Genomic DNA, 12850 nt, shown 5'->3' with positions numbered 1-12850 from the left:
ATATTTCAGTGAGGGAAACTTTAAAAGTGGCTGATGAGCCCACGCCGGCAGGGACACGGGTGGCCTTTGGCTACCGCAAGACCCAAAAGTCTGGCAAGGTTTTTCCCTGTCCCGAGACTTTTCATGATATTGTGAATGACCAATGGCGGCACTTTAAGCATGTGCTAGTTGTACCAAAATGCTTTTTTGACTCCCGCTGTGTCTAAACACTGCATGCCATCACTTGCAGTCCAGTGATGTAGGTCTACGTCGCTGCACCCAGGGGAATATTACTGTTGGCAGTCGGCAAGTGGTTAAATAAGTAATATACTCACAAACAGCAATGTTGCGATTGCAGTGTAATAAAAAAACAGTGCTTCTGGAACGCCGTGTGTTCCATGGGCCAGAAGTGAGCTGCTCTTTATGACGTCACATCGAAGAAACGCGCAGAGAGTTATCACGCCACTTCCGCTCACTTCCGGCCTATAGAATGCACGGCGTTCCGGAAGCACTGTTTTTTTTATTACACTGTGATCGCAATATTGCTGTTTGTGAGTTTGTCTCCAAGGGTTAGAGAGGCTGGATTCATCCTTTTATATGGATAGCGTAGGACCCACTGACAATGGGGTACTTTGATGTAGTGGTGGGCTTGAGCACGATATGGCCATATGGTGGGACCAAATCCCCATTTTTATAAAAGGAATAGGGGTGATGGCGCTGCCTATATAATTTAGATATAATAAAAAGCTGTGCTGCAAAGTGCCTTAAACTAAAAACAATAATGTGTAATATTCAAACAATAATATATTTCATAAAAACTTCAATTAAGTGCAAGTGCAAGGTATAAAAGTGCCTGCAGAAAGATTAGAAAGTGACTGGTGCAATGATGTATGAGCAATAAATAATATTTAACATGCAATATTAATGTGCTAAAAAATATATAATACTATATAAAGTGAGCTGTTCCACTAATACCACGTGTTGATATGGGGAATAAAAAAGTGCCAACAGAGCAACAATAGAAAAAAGTTATTATTTTAAAAAATACAGCTTGCAATGTCCAATAAGAAAGATCCAGTAGAAAAGTCTATTTCATGTGCGGTGACTTCAAAAGCAATAAAAGTGACAGCACTCGGAACAAACCGACACTCAGGTGGAAAGGTGACCCCGTGGTGGGTGGTAAGGTGCTGGGATTCCTTTGTTGGTTGATTCCTTTGTTTGTTGGCTGCCAAAAGGAAGGCAAGGGGACACAGGGGACCATCCTAGGGCACATCCATACCAGGACCAGCCTGATCCTCGGCACACGCCCTCCACCCAGGGATAGGAGGATACCGCTAGGTTGCCAGACCCATAAATACACCCGCTCTATACCCCTGTGTGGGGTGGGTGTCTCTGGTAAGTGTGCAATTTTATCAAAGGAATCCCAGCACCTTACCACCCACCACGGGGTCACCTTTCCACCTGAGTGTCGGTTTGTTCCGAGTGTTGTCACTTTTATTGCTTTTGAAGTCACCGCACATGAAATAGACTTTTCTACTGGATCTTTCTTATTGGACATTGCAAGCTGTATTTTTTAAAATAATAACTTTTTTCTATTGTTGCTCTGTTGGCACTTTTTTATTCCCCATACCAACACGTGGTATTAGTGGAACAGCTCACTTTATATAGTATTATATATTTTTTAGCACATTAATATTGCATGTTAAATATTATTTATTGCTCATACAATTATTGCACCAGTCACTTTCTAATCTTTCTGCAGGCACTTTTATACCTTGCACTTAATTGAAGTTTTTATGAAATATATTATTGTTTGAATATTACACATTATTGCTTTTAGTTTAAGGCACTTTGCAGCACAGCTTTTTATTATATCTAAATTATATAGGCAGCGCCATCACCCCTATTCCTTGTATATCCAGTGCATAGTCTCCGGACTATCATCCAGGGAGGCTGCAGCCTATTTTTAGATATATCTATATATATATATATATTTTATATTTCATACATTTACTACATATTTTTTATTTATTTATTTATACACACATTTTTTCACTTAATTATCTATCCACTTAATCCATAGCGCGGAAGTTCTCATTTTTCTTAAATCCCCATTTTTATTTATGGATTGTCTCCATATTTGATAGCCATTTCTTTTGCATGTGTGCGCTATTCTTTTTTAATATACATGTCACTTGGTTCATAGCTGCACCAGCTTTAGAAATACATGTTCAGGGTTTGCTCCCCCAACTTTTTGCTTGTTTAAAGTATTTTACTTATTGAAATAAACTTTGTGGACTATACAGATTTACACTATGGGGATTCCTTTCTTTTCATACATCTATGGCCTTTGAGACAAGATCTCTCTGCACTGGGAACGTGGTTTTATATCCAGCTGTGCAAAGTTATAATAACCATCTTTGACCAAGAGGCGTGCTACCCCTGTTGGGGTTTGGTGATCTGGTGAGTGCGGTCCTAGGAGAGAGAGGGGGAGCACGCGTGTTCTTTCACAATCACGAATCACCATTGAAGATTGAATATTTAATATTAATTTATTTCATTTATTGTGCATATGGACAATTTTCTGCACCTAGTCACTTTATCATTTTTATGTGCAAGTTGATCAATACTATTTTATGAATTTATATTCCAATGCACATGGTTTTTGGATTTTTATCTTATTTATTGTGCACATGGGACACCTTTTTTTGCACTTAGTCACTTTATTGGGTATTTTTAATATGAAAATTTATTAGTATTGTTTATGAATTTATTTCTCAATGCACGTTATTTATTTTCCTATTTGTTTATTGCACTATAGTACCACTGAGATTTCAGAAATAATGGAACAATTCCACTAATCCCCCATTTTATTTCACGACTATTTTTGCTCCAGGCAGCGCCATTCTACCTCCTGTTTTTTGTTTTGTTATTAAATCTTTAATTGGGATTATATTGAGGTAGGCCGCAGCCAGGGAGACATATTAACCGTAGCGGAGATTTCCTATATAGATATTAATCCCAGATATACATCCAAAACGGCAATATGGGAGAATGTCTGAGATAATGTGTACACACAATAACAGCTTATGTCAAACTACAATATTATATTTAGACATTACCAGAGTATATTATTTATATTATACATCCCTCTATAACGGGTCTCTGCAGGTAGGCGGAATTATAACACCAATCTCTATTGGATATATAGATGCATCTTCTATACCTTTAGCAGTTTATATAATAGCATGTGTCTGTGTAAATGACAGGACCTGTCTGTCAGGCCTCAGTGGTTTAGGACTGCATTGGTCTGGTACAGTATCCTCACCATCACTGTCTATTATATTCTACAGCTATGCACAATATAAACATCAACTGTATGTTTAGGGAAAATTGGCAGAGCTCCTGAAATGGTGTTTTTATTTCTACATGGAAATGTCTTTTGTAACAGCACTGTAATACATGCAAGTCTGGCTTTGGATTATAGATACTGAAATATGGTAATTAATTTATAGTTTATTGACCCATGTATTTATATTTGTAGAAGATTGATGCCTACTTCACCCGAGGAAGGAGGTGTGAAAGCCCCGAAACGCGTCGGATGGAGAACGTCAGTCTTTGTAAACTGTATACACTGGTGTAATTGTAGCTTCGCATTCCATGTACATTTTTTCTGAATGAAATAGATTTTACATAATGTGAGGGTTCTTTCCTTGTTTGTCAAAAAAGGGGTTCTGGCGCTAATCCGAGGGTTAAAATCCTGTAATGTCCTTGTACGGAGAATGCACAGTTGCATATGTAAATATGTCTGTTACAACACTGTTCGCCCACTCCTAAACACAGGATGGCGTATAGGTAAAGAGAAAAAAATATTAGGATGGCGCTCTGGTGTGCATCATATTGGTGAAAAACCCCAATGAAGGCTCAAATGGACAATCTAATAAAAGTTTATTAAGTGGGTCCACAAATGGTTAAAACAATATAATAGGTAGTCCTACCGATCCTTGAAGCCTCTGTGTCTCCTGGCTAGTCTTTGCAGGAATCCCTGATGTGTATCATAGGAACCTGATGACCGATGGAAAGGGGTGGGGCTCTCAGATGAAAGAACGGAATTGGTCTGAGCGGGAAGGGCTCGCACGGTCCGGTATGCGGCCACGTTCCTGGACCGGAGCCGCTGCGTAGTGTTCCCTCAGTGCCCGCCGTGAGCACAGGCGCACGCAGATGACGTCACCGCAGGAGACCGGAAGTCCGTAGATAGCCGGCCGAAGAGACACCCGGAAGCCATGGGGAGCGGAGGACAGGATACGCTTCTGTAGAGCCTCCCGATTGCCACAACTACATGTTTCGCTACAAATGTAGCTTTGTCAAGTTGTGGCTAAAGGCAATCAGAGGCTCTAAGAAGCCAAATGGTGGGTGGGGTTTGTTCTAACGAGCCAATAAAAACACCCTCATAGGCTGAATCAGAGAAAAATCAAAAATACAAAAATGGAAAATAAATGACAAATAAAAAAATAAACAATATATATATATATATATATATATATATATATATATATATATATATGTGTGAAAGAAAAGTGCGCTGATCAGTGATATGCTGCTCCCAGAAAAAATGTAATTAAATGTGTAATGAGGTGGTGCGCTATATCTAGATAACTGTGCAATAATTTGCAACCAATAAATATACACCTTCAAAAATCAAACAAAGAATATGGTGCAATGTGTACAATATACAATGTTGTATAAAGAAAAAAGTCCCAGGACACCAACGTGTCGATATTAGACAATCTTCAGTGATGTGATAAGTGACAGATGGTGTTGAAAACAAATGGTGACTTGAATTCCCTCCACCTGTTGGAATTCCTCCTTACCGGACGGAATAAAGTAAGTGCTCTCCTTAGCAAAATTAAACGATCCCAGTGCTCTATAAACAAACAATGGTGATCCCCACCGTGCGTTCACAATGGCCCGCTGGGCTTCTTACCAGATGGATAGAGATAACATGCGTTGTTATACTCCTCTCAAACGAGTGTGTCTCTATATCCAGTTGGTATTGACGGCCTCTGATGGATATGGATACCAGATACTACTACGCTGCTCTCAGGCGAATCAGACCTTGTATGCAGATGGCACTGACAGCCGCTTGTTCAAAGCGTTAGGAAAAATCGTTGCATTCCGGTATAAGGGTAATGCACTATAGCAGTATTCTTTTTACATGTTATACCGGAATGCAACGATTTTTCCTAACGCTTTGAACAAGCGGCTGTCAGTGCCATCTGCATACAAGGTCTGATTCGCCTCTGATCGTTTAATTTTGCTAAGGAGAGCACTTACTTTATTCCGTCCGGTAAGGAGGAATTCCAACAGGTGGAGGGAATTCAAGTCACCATTTGTTTTCAACACCATCTGTCACTTATCACATCACTGAAGATTGTCTAATATCGACACGTTGGTGTCCTGGGACTTTTTTCTTTATACAACATTGTATATTGTACACATTGCACCATATTCTTTGTTTGATTTTTGAAGGTGTATATTTATTGGTTGCAAATTATTGCACAGTTATCTAGATATAGCGCACCACCTCATTACACATATATATATATATATATATATAACTACATGAATATATTGATTCAAATAATAATAATAATAATAATAAATTCAATTAAATTACAAAAAAAAATAGAAAAGATTAATAAATAAAAATAATTTAGGTATGGGGGAAAAAACAATAAAAATTAAATTGATAAACCAATCAAAATTGGGAAACAAAAAAGGAATATCTATTATTAGCCACAATGGAAACCCAGAATGCTTCATGGAGGTAATAAAAACATTGTTAGATGATAAAAATGATTAAGAATCTATCATCATACCATAAATAAATTATGCGTATGTGTATAAAATATACACTAATCATGGTAATAGATAAATAAATAGATACAACTTTAACAGTTAACAGCATGGTTATGTGGAAAAAAATCGTTGAAAAATATCATTGAAAAATAATAATCTATCATAGTACCGTATATTTATAAAAAATGCATTGGGATATGCGCTAATCTTAAAATAAATAATGGATAGATAATAAATACACCTTTTTTAAAAAATCACTGATATGATTTATATATAAAAATTACTCTCTATAAAAACCTAAATCTCTCTATATGCTTACAGGCTTAAAGATGAAAATAAAAACCAGGAAGTTTAAAATTTTAAATTTGCATCAGACAAGACAATTCACCTCTAGCTCTTCATTGAGGCCTTGGGGCGCCAAGCAATTAAATTTATAGATCCAATAAGTTTCTCTTCTACATAAGAGAGAGAAACGTTCGTTTTCTGTCAGGGTACCTTTTGGAATACTTTCTATTGCCATAACTTCAAGTTTTCTTAAGTCCTTGTTGTGCTGCTTTAGAAAGTGACGTGGGACGCTGTGCTTGTCACATCCTTTATGGATGAGTCGGCGGTGTTCTCCTATTCTTTTTCGTAATGTCCGCATAGTGCACCCCACATAAACCAATTTGCATGGACATCTTAACACATAAATTACATATTCGGTAGAGCATGTAATAAATTGTTTGATAAGGAAAGTATCATCCCCGTTATTAATAGAGGTACAGGCTTGTACTATAGACTGGCATGTCAGGCAACCGCGTTTCTTACACTGATAAATGCCTGTGCGGTTATCAAAATAAAACCTGATATCATTAGGGGCATGAGCCTGAGATTTTAGTTTACTTGGGGCTAAGATGTTTTTGATTGCGCGTGCCCTTTTAAAAGTAACCTGTGGTACAGAAGGTAAAATAGGGCCCAGTCTATTGTCAAGATGAAGGATGTTAAAATGTCTCTTGATAATATGTGAAATGGCCCTATATTGATCGTTGTAACCAGTTATAAATCTAACTGTATTTATATTGTCAACTTGGTTACGTTTCTGCGTCGGTTCAGGCTCCAAGTGCAATCGAAAGGCCTCCTCAACAAGGGGTAATGGGAACCCCTTGTCTAGAAAACATTCCTTCATTCTAGTTCCTTGGTCACAATAATCCGCCTTTTCGGAACAGTTGTGCCGGAGTCTGTGAAATTGGCCCCCCGGGATGTTCCGTTTCCATGCAGGATGATGGCAACTTGCATAGTGCAAGTATGAATTACCACTAGTAGGTTTTGTGTGGTTCTTGCTGATAATGTCTGGGCCTTCATGGGAGAGCACCAGGTCTAAAAATACCAGCTCGTTGGGATCAATAACAGATGTAAAAGATAACCCCAACGAGTTGGCATTACAATGTGCCACAAATGACATAAAGGCATCTGGACCACCACTCCAAATGAGGACAACGTCATCAATATATCGTCCATAAAAAAAGACATATTGAGCGAAGGGATTGTTGTTCCAGACATGGCGCTCTTCCCATAAGCCCATTGTTAAATTAGCATACACTGGAGCAAAGTTGGCACCCCATGGCGGTACCCTTGATCTGTAAATAAAATTGATTCAAAAATGAGAAATAATTGTGACGTAGACAAAATTCAATACAGTCCACTATAAATATGGACTGTAATGAATTAAAGGAGCCAGAATGACCTAAGAAGTGTGTGATTGCCTGAAGTCCCACTTCATGTGGTATTGAAGTGTATAACAACGTTACGTCAAGGGAGGCCCACATATAGTCATCCTCCCATGTGTAGGGCTTCCCAATGCATTTATCATAAATATACGGTACTATGATAGATTATTATTTTTCAATTATATTTTTAAACGATTTTTTTCCACATAACCATGCTGTTAACTGTTGAAGTTGTATCTATTTATTTATCTATTACCATGATTAGTGTATATTTTATACACATACGCATAATTTATTTATGGTATGATGATAGATTCTTAATCATTTTTATCATATAACGTTTTTATTACCTCCATGAAGCATTCTGGGTTTCCAGTGTGGCTAATAATAAATATTCCTTTTTTGTTTCCCAATTTTGATTGGTTTATCAATTTAATCTTTATTGTTTTTTCCCCCCATACCTAAATTATTTTTATTTTTTAATCTTTTCTATTTTTATTTTTGTAATTTAATTGAATTTATTATTATTATTATTTTTTGAATCAATATATTCATGTAGTCATATATATATATATATATATATATATACACATTGTTTATTTTTTGTCATTTTTTCATTTTTTTATTTTTTACTTTTTATTTTCCATTTTTGTATTTTTGATTTTTCTCTGATCCAGCCTATGAGGGTGTTTTTATTGGCTCGTTAGCCCAACCCCGCCCACCATTTGGCTTCTTAGAGCCTCCGATTGCCTTTAGCCACAACTTGACAAAGCTACATTTGTAGCGAAACATGTAGTTGTGGCAATTGGGAGGCTCTACAGAAGCGAGCGTATCCTGTCCTCCGCTCCCCTCGGCTTCCGGGTGTCTCTTCGGCCGGCTATCTACGGACTTCCGGTCTCCTGCGGTGACGTCATCTGCGTGCACCTGTGCTCACGGCGGGCACTGAGGGAACACTACGCAGCGGCTACGGTCCAGGAACGCGGCCGCATACCGGACGTGCGAGCCCTTCCCGCTCAGACCAATTCCATTCTTTCATCTGAGAGCCCTACCCCTTTCCATCGGTCATCAGGTTCCTATGATACACATCAGGGATTCCTGCAAAGACTAGCCAGGAGACACAGAGGCTTCAAGGATCGGTAGGACTACCTATTATATTGTTTTAACCATTTGTGGACCCACTTAATAAACTTTTATTAGATTGTCCATTTAAACCTTCATTGGGGTTTTTCACCAATATGATGCACACCAGAGCGCCATCCTAATATTTTTTTCTCTTTCCTTGTTTGCCTTTCTTAACTTCTGGTTGGGTGTGTGGAAACTCTACGATTGATCGGGTAATCAAGACACTGGCAACATGTTGAGTGTAGCAAGATTACATTTGTTTATTGGTACAGAATATCTTATATACAACCTAAACCGTGCAACCGCCCCTTCAAGGACCAATCATATTCAAAAGTTAATAGCGTGACATAGAAACGGCCTCTTCTAGATAGTAACAACATTAAAATAGAAGCTAACGATTAGTCAAATGTTTGGTTAAGAATAGAATTAATGGCGTGGCATAGAAACTAAATGTTTGGTTAAATAGAGTTAACACCTGATGACCACATAGGCACAAGGAATCTTTATCTTTTATCCATTTATACACGTATAGCTCGTTACAAAACTAATGGTCACCAAACATTACATTCTTAATAACATTAAGATCTTATCTACAATATAGAAACCGCAGCTACATTTCCTCTTCTCCTAGCATGTACAGTCTTGCTTTGCAAAATATATGGTTTGTTACAAAGGTCATAATCATTTTCAATTTACTGTTCATTAAAGCATACATTTATATAGCCATCTACTTAAAAGGGGCTCTCACCTTATCTCGCACATAATATAGTTGTATTATATACTCAGTGCCTAAAAAGTCCCATCCAGGGAGGAGTTCCAATGTTCTTATATTCAATTTGGTGTAAATAGTAATCTAACATCTATTTCTTCACCGGATTCTTAGTAAATGAAGCCCCTTGTGTTCCAAGAAAAGAGCAGAAAGTTCCCGGAGAAGTAGGACATCCATGTACCCTACAATATGAATACCTTGAGTTCATGAAAAGCTCCAGAATCAGAGCCAGGACCCTGATAAACCTCTGATACTTGGGAATCATAGAGAGATAAGACCACAAACAGAAGATGACAGGGAACTCTGGAGAGGGGAAGACATGAAGGTGGTCCTCTTCCATGTCCACCGATGCCAGGAAGACCCCTAGCTGGAGAGAGGCCACCACCAGATGCATCAATTCCATACGGATTGTCCACACATGAAGAGACTTTTCACAATGAATTTAGATCCAGAATAGAAAAAACATAGCCATCTGTTCTTGGATATATAGAAGGTTTGAGCAGAACCTCTGATCCTTTGGAACAATCACCCCCTAAAACAGAGGAGGATCGGGAGTTTGTGAAGGAGCAAATCTTGTGCAGAATCGAAGAAAAAACATAAAGTGTGAAGTGAGGAGGGAAAAGGCTCCGAAATCCTAACTTGTAATCGCAAGCCACCATGCTTGGTGGAACCTCTCACCCACTATCACCCCTTCACAATCTCTGCAAAAGGCCTGTAAAAGTCTTACTCCACCCAATGAGTGTGGGTGCCTCTTCAAGTGAAGTCCCTTGTTTAGATGGTGTGGATGCCCAGCCAGGACTCCTAACGGAACTGGGGACTGCAGCTGAAAGCCCAAAACCTGAGAGCAGCAAAGGAATTATCTTGTTGAAGTAGAAGGAGCAGGAGGTTGTTGAAACTGTGAGATTGCACATTCCACACCCTTTAAAGTCCCCTTTCTTTTATTGAGTGGGGCTTGAGTTCCTGTAGGGTCACCTTTGGAACCCAAGATTACTTCCCTTCTTTTTTTCCAAATTACCGCATTTGGGATGTGGGTGTGGTCGATTGCAATTATCCTCAACACCTTGTTGCTCTTTCCTTATATGTGAGCTTTGCCCTCATCTTGGACAGCACCAATGGGTCCCCTTCTTCCCAATGGCTTGTGGATATAACAACTTCTGGGGTTGAGATAAGAGATTGCCTGCATACACCTTCTCTGGGTGAACTCCCTCTCCATGGGGCATTGCAGAGTCCTTGGAAGAAAACTCTTTTGCCTGCCCCACTTCCAGTAAAAAAATGTCACCCGACTCTGTTGCTTCCTCCATCGGCTTCCCCTCCATAATAAGGATGGGGGAGGAGAAGGGGGAACGTCTGAGTGTGTGACCTAAAAGTTCATACTGGCACCAATCCCAGAAGCTTTGCTGTCCCTCATTATTGCCACTAGACAGAGCTGATAATTATAGGAATTCACTTTATGAAATAAAATAAGGCCAATATTCCTCATGAGTGTCATATTCATTCAACACATTTTGAAAAAATACACCTTTAAATGACTACAAAATCTTCCCGCACAAAATGTACTCAGCCAATGAGAGGTAAGGACTCCATTTTTATTTTTCTCCTACTATCAAAGGCCAACACTTCATCCATGTCTCTGGTGATCTCTGATCTCCTTATGAAGGGTTTCTTACATGATGAAGATCAGCCATGGAGTATATCTGAGGTGTATATCAGGGTGTGCTTCTTCCCCACATGTCCACCAACATTCATATAGAAGACATTTCCCGCACTCAAGGCACTAATACACCTCCAGGGTTGTGTTGGATCCCTGATTTACAGGAAGACAGGACTTCAGTGAGGAACAATTCCTTCACTCAGGACAGGAATACGGCTTCTCCCCTGTGTGAGACCTCTGATGCACGGAAAGAGAGGACTTATGTGAAAAACATTTCCCACACTCAGGACAGGAATATGGCTTCTCCCCCATGTGAGACCTCTGATGTATGGAAAGACTGGACGTCTGTGAAAACCGTTTCCCACACTCAGGACAGGAATAAGGTTTCTCCCCCGTGTGAGATCTCTGATGTATGGAAAGATAGGACTTCTGTGAAAAACATTTCCCACACTCAGGACAGGAATATGGCTTCTCCCCCGTGTGAGATCTCTGATGTGTGTAAAGATGGGACTTCAGTAAAAAACATTTCCCACACTCAGGACAGGAATACGGCTTCTCACCTGTGTGAGATATCTGATGTATGAAAAGAGAGGACTTCTGTGAAAAACATTTCCCACACTCAGGACAGGAATACGGCTTCTCCCCCGTGTGAGACCTCTGATGTATGGAAAGATGGGACTTCCGTGAAAACCATTTCCCGCACTCAGGACAAGAATACGGTTTCTCCCCCGTGTGAGATCTCTGATGTGTGTAAAGATGGGACTTCCCTGAAAACCATTTCCCGCACTCAGGACAGGAATACGGCTTCTCCCCTGTGTGAGATCTCTGATGTATGGAAAGAGAGGACTTATGTGAAAAACATTTCCCACACTCCGGACAGGAATACGGCATCTCCCCCGTGTGAGACCTCTGATGTATGGAAAGAGAGGACTTATGTGAAAAACATTTCCCACACTCAGGACAGGAATAAGGTTTCTCCCCCGTGTGAGATCTCTGATGCATGGAAAGATGGGACTTCTGTGAAAAACATTTCCCGCACTCAGGACAGGAATACGGCTTCTCCCCCGTGTGAGATCTCTGATGTATGGAAAGCTTGAAATTCTCTAAAAAACATTTCCCGCACTCAGGACAGGAATACGGCTTCTCCCCCGTGTGAGATCTCTGATGTTTGTGAAGATGGGATTTATCTGAGAAACATTTCCCGCACTCAGGACAGGAATAAGGTTTCTCCCTCGCGTGAGAGCTCTGATGTCTGCAAAGAGCAAACTTGTGTAAAAAACGTTTCCCGCACTCAGAACAAGAATACGGTTTCTCCCCCGTGTGAGATCTCTGATGTGTGGAAAAAGCAGACTTATCTGCAAAACATTTCCCGCACTCAGAACAGGAATATGGTTTTTCCCCTGTGTGAAGTCTTTGATGTGTGACAAGATATGATTTTTGTACAAAACATTTCCCGCACTCTGAACAGGAATACGGCTTCTCCCCCGTGTGAGATCTCTGATGTTTGTAAAGACCGGACTTCACTGAAAAACATTTCCCACACTCAGGACAGGGATACGGCTTCTCCCCCGTGTGGGATCGTTTATGCACAATAAGTTTGGATTTAAAACTGAAACACTTCCCGCACTCAGGACAGGGATACGGCTTCTCTCCCGTGTGGGATTGTTTATGCAGATTAAGTTTGGATTTAAAACGGAAAAACTTCCCGCACTCAGCACAGGAAAACCTTTCATCTGTTGGAAGGACGGCACCGTGTGTGATGTC

At 39.8% G+C, this 12850-nt stretch overlaps 3 protein-coding genes and 1 pseudogene across 4 annotated transcripts in view; 1 reads left to right on the top strand and 3 right to left on the bottom strand.

Annotated features, from left to right (window-relative positions):
• Positions 1-12850, top strand: part of LOC309567520 (uncharacterized protein) — a gene marked incomplete at its 5' end in the record, with an annotated part of 1161679 nt that overhangs the window by 784279 nt on the left and 364550 nt on the right. The gene's annotated exons all lie outside the window — the stretch shown is intronic.
• LOC309566962 (uncharacterized protein) overlaps positions 1-12850 on the bottom strand; it is a 162345-nt gene that overhangs the window by 57946 nt on the left and 91549 nt on the right. The window lies entirely within an intron of this gene.
• LOC309566963 overlaps positions 1-12850 on the bottom strand; it is a 130751-nt pseudogene that overhangs the window by 57693 nt on the left and 60208 nt on the right. The window contains exon 3 of the transcript in view: positions 11301-11898. The product of the transcript in view is annotated as an uncharacterized misc_RNA (transcript). The remainder of the gene's footprint in view (positions 1-11300; positions 11899-12850) is intronic.
• The window catches only part of LOC309566964 (uncharacterized protein), a gene marked incomplete at its 3' end in the record, with an annotated part of 90765 nt that overhangs the window by 46683 nt on the left and 31232 nt on the right, over positions 1-12850 (bottom strand). The gene's annotated exons all lie outside the window — the stretch shown is intronic.

This window comes from Pelophylax lessonae (genome assembly GCF_965119305.1).
Source record: "Pelophylax lessonae genome assembly, chromosome: 11".
Classification (NCBI taxonomy): Eukaryota; Metazoa; Chordata; class Amphibia; order Anura; family Ranidae; genus Pelophylax; species Pelophylax lessonae.
The sequence above is the reverse complement of the archived record's forward strand: the minus strand, read 5'-3'. Positions and strand labels throughout refer to the sequence as shown.